Genomic DNA, 4,493 nt, shown 5'->3' on the forward strand with positions numbered 1-4,493 from the left:
TTTAAAGAGTGCAATTCAGTGGGGTTTTGTATATTCATAAAGTTGTGCAACTATCACCACTATCTGATTTTAGGATGTTTTCACCATGCCAAAAGGAAACCCCATATCCATTAGGCAATCATTCCCCATTGCCCCTCCCCCAACCCTAGGCAACTAGTCATCTACTTACTTTATTTATTTATTTATTTATTGCATTTGCAAAGTTGGCATCGTAGCTTTATTTGTGCGCCGAGGGTGAAGGCAATCTGTCATCAACTCTTCTTTCCCTGATATGCTCCAGAATAAAGAGAGGTGGGTGGAACAGCCGTGAGCACGGCCAGGTGTGGGCTATGTGGTCCACCAGGAGTCCTTAGGGCTGTGGCCCACGTGTGCACATCCTGTTTCAGAGGAGGGGGCCTGAGGAAAGGGAGCCAACAGGACCAGGCAACTGTTAAGCTGAAAGGCTGCAACTTTGATGGGACATAGACTTGGGCAGAGGGAGAGATGAAGTCAGGACAGGGCAGGGCTGTGGCTTTACAGACTTAGGGAGGCAGAGCTGCTGGGGAGATGCATTCTTCAGGCAAGCTTGTGCTTTGCTGTCCTCAAAGTGGGTTCCTCTGCTTAATGAGCCCTTAATCTCTCCTCAGGAAAGTAGGAGAAGAGAAAACCCAAAATGAGAAGGAAAATTTCTGGGCTGGACTGTCTGAGACTGGTTGTCTGAAATAGTCCAGAAAGAACATGATTTCTCAGTTATCTAGCATTGCTTGTTGCAGTCCAGCTCCCATGACCTTAGTGTCCTGGAAGGCTTAAGGGCCTGCTGGTATCCTCCCTATAGAAAGGAAGCCCCATCAGTCATTAAAGATCATCTAGCAGCAGGCCTAGTAGTAGAGCAGGCTGACTTCAGGTTTAGTGCTCAAGGTAAACAGTGACTGTGATTAAAGGAAACTGATGTTTTTCCCTCAGCTTAAATTGCATCCCATCTCCAGACCTGGCTGGGCCATGGGTGAGAAGGGCAGGAACTAAGCCAGATGGAAGTCCCCCCGCTGGCCGCCGGTCTTGCTAATGAGCTTGATCTCCTCCAACATGATGTCCCTGCTGATAGCCTTGCACATGTCATACAGAGTGAGGGCGACCACTGCACCAGAGGTCAGGGCCTCCATTTCCACCCTGGTGGGGGCCCCGAGTCCGGCAAGATGCCCAGATCTCCACGGCATGGCACGTGCTGTCCAGCTCCAGCTGCACCTGGAACGTGGCTCAGGACCACATGGTGGCACACAGGGATCAGCTGGCTGGTCAGCTTGGCTGCCTGGACTCCAGCCGGCTGGGCCACCACCAGGGCATCTCCTTTCTAGAGCTGGTTCTGCTGGACAAGCTTGAAGGCTACAGGCCCCAGGAGGACCATGGCTGAGGCCACAGCCACCTGCTCTTCCTGCTCACATCTACCATAGCTTCCCGTCTTTCCAAGTCCACATGCATTAGTTGTTCTGAGGTTAACTGGGGTCCTGAGGGGGCAGCAGGAGCCCAGGAACCTGGGCTAAAGCACTTTGAGTTGGCATCTGAGTCTGCATGGGAAGTGTAGTGTCTCTGAAAGGAGCCACACCCTAGCTGCTGCTGGGCTAGAAGAGGGGTCTGGGGAACCCTGTATCCTTTCCATAAAGTGGCCATCTGGCTAGAGAAACTCATTCTGGATCTTAGACCCTGAACATGGAGGGGATCCCAGGAGGAAATGCTTGGATTAGCTGGTGGGGAATCGTGGAACATCAAAAATGACTTGATGGGTCACCGGTTATTCATCTGGGAAATACTGGACATGCCTGCATGCTGCCGCTTCTTCCTGCCCACGGCAGCCCGGATGATTCTCAGCAGCTCCTGCTTGGAGGCCCCAGCTTGCAGTGATCCCGTAGAGATACCTCAGAGTTTCCAAAAGAGGCAGACCTTGAGGTTCCCATCAGCTGTGATTCACAGGCGGTTGCAGGTCCCACAGAAATGTTCAGACATGGACATGATGAAGCTGATCTGGCCTTAGAATCCAGGGATTTTTAAAGACCTTGGCTGTCCTGGATTCCTCCTCTGGCAGCTTCTTCAGCTCTGGCCATTGCTGCCAGACAGTTTCTAGCATCATCTTATAGCTGACCATCTTCTTGAAGTTCCACTTGTTACCATCAAAGGGCATGTACTCTATGAAGCGCACGTCCAGGGGGAGGCCCTCGGTCAAGGCCACAAAGTCCAGGAGTTCATCCTCGTTAAGGCCTCGCATCACCACGCAGTTCACCTTCACAGGGTTGTATAGCCTGTGGCCTTGTGGATGCCCTCCATGACCTTGTGGAAGCCTTTCCTGCGGACGATGAACTCAAACTTGGCAGGCACCAGTGTGTCCAGCCTGATGTTGATGGCGCTGAGACCAGCCTTGTGAAGCTGGGGCAGCAGCTGGGCCAGGTCGATGCCGTTGGTGGTGACACCGATGGTCCTCAGCCCTTCCAGCCGCTGGAGTTGGGCCACAATGTCCACCATGTCCGGCTGAATGAGCGGCTCACCGCCCATGAGCCGGAACTTTTTCCACGCCTTCCTTCACAAAGAGCCAGGCAAGGGTCAGGATCTCCTCTGTGGTCAGCAGGTTGACCTTGGGGGTCAGCGGGACCCCTCCTCGGGCATGCAGTACTGACACATGAGGCTGCTCTTCTCCATGAGGGAGATCCGCAGGTAGCTGTGCTGCCAGCCGAAGCTGTCTGTGAGGAAGGCGGAAAAGGGGGCCTTGTGCTCCCGCAGGAACTGCCTCCGCCTGGACACCTCCTCTCAGGCAGCTTGCGCGGACTCGCCGGGGCGGGGCAGCATCACCGGAAACCCTGAGCTGCAGCTCCGGGTGTTGGACCTCAGGAGCCGCCTCAGCATCCGGGACATCCAGGACAAGCTGTGTCTGTCACCTTTCATCAATAAAGTACAAGCTTTCTTAGACTTCCTCTCACAAACCCTCTAGCAAAGCAAACTTCCACTTAAATCTCACTGGCCAGAACTAAGTCATATGACCACACATAGATGCAAGGGAACCTGAAAAAACCTACAGGAAACTGGATTGACTAATTGGCTTATATCAATAGTTCTCAACCCTGGTTACATATTAGAATCTCCTAGGGATATTTTAAGTGTACATCTCTGAACATGGTCTTATCCTAGGTTCAGTGGTTCTCAACCAAGGGCAAGTTGGCAATGTCTGTGTACAGTCTTGATTCTTGTAACTGGGGCGAGGTGCTCTCGGCCCGCAGCCGGCTTCGGGAGCACACTGGCCGAGCAAAAGCGATTCTCCTACCTCAGCCTCCTGAGTAGCTGGGATTACAGGCATGCACCACCACGCCCGGCTAATGTTTTTTATTTTGAGTAGAAGTGGTGGTTCCCCATGTTGGCCAGTCTGGTCTCGAACTCCTGACCTCAAATCCTCTGCCTGCCTCGGTATCCCAAAGTGCTGAAATTACAGGCGTGAGCCACCGCGCCAGGCCCATCTACTTTATGTTTCTATAGATTTACCTTTTCTGGATGTTTCATATAGATGGAATCACACAATATGTGACCTTGTATGATTGGCTTCTGTCACTTAGTGTAGTGATTTCAGGGTTCATCCATGTCGTAGGGTGTGTCAGTGCCCCATTACTTTATGATGGCTAGTCATAAAGTAATGTATGTATAGACTACGTTTTATGTATAGACTACGTTTTGCTTATCCATTCATCAGTTGATGGACATTTAGACTGTTTCCACCTTGGGCTGTTATGAATAACGCTGCTGTGAGCGTTCATATATAAGTGTTTGTGTGCACTTGTGTTTTCAATTCTTTTGGATATATGTATATGCAACTGTTTTTATTTATCCCTTTATACTTCCTGTTATGAGAGATGAAGATTTAGCTTGTTTACAGTATTCTCTCTCCTTCCCATTTCCATCCTACCAGTTGAGTATCTGTTTTTACTTCTTCCTTTTATTACATTTGTAACTGTAGTAATTGTGATTGATTTTCACTCAGATGACAAAAAACTGCCTACAGCAGCTTAAACACAAAGAAATTTGTACTCACTTAACAAGTCCTGCTGATTGTTGGTTCAGCTGCCAAAAACTGCCAGCAGGGACTCAGTTTAAAATAAAATTTTTATTTTATGCCTTTTCTGTCTTTCCTCTCTGCCATCCTTAACAGGCTAGTTTTTATATTCATGCTTGTCTTCATTTGATTACAAGATGATGGCCACAACTCCAAACATTCACAGCTTCATACAAACAGGAAAAAGAGGAGAATAGGCAAGAAACAGAAGCTGTGTCTGTCACCTTTCATCAATAAAGTACAAGCTTTCTTAGACTTCCTCTCACAAACCCTCTAGCAAAGCAAACTTCCACTTAAATCTCACTGGCCAGAACTAAGTCATATGACCACACATAGATGCAAGGGAACCTGAAAAAACCTACAGGAAACTGGATTGACTAATTGGCTTATATCAATAGTTCTCAACCCTGGTTACATATTAGAATCTCCT

General features: G+C 49.3%; 1 pseudogene across 1 annotated transcript; it reads right to left on the bottom strand.

Annotated features, from left to right (window-relative positions):
- Positions 1-207: 207 nt before the first annotated feature.
- On the bottom strand, positions 208-3,028 carry LOC101025025 (annotated as a pseudogene). The gene has a single exon (XR_002519217.2). The product of XR_002519217.2 is annotated as a molybdenum cofactor biosynthesis protein 1 pseudogene (transcript).
- Positions 3,029-4,493: the final 1,465 nt, after the last annotated feature.

This window comes from Papio anubis, chromosome 18 (genome assembly GCF_008728515.1).
Source record: "Papio anubis isolate 15944 chromosome 18, Panubis1.0, whole genome shotgun sequence".
Lineage (NCBI taxonomy): Eukaryota > Metazoa > Chordata > Mammalia > Primates > Cercopithecidae > Papio > Papio anubis.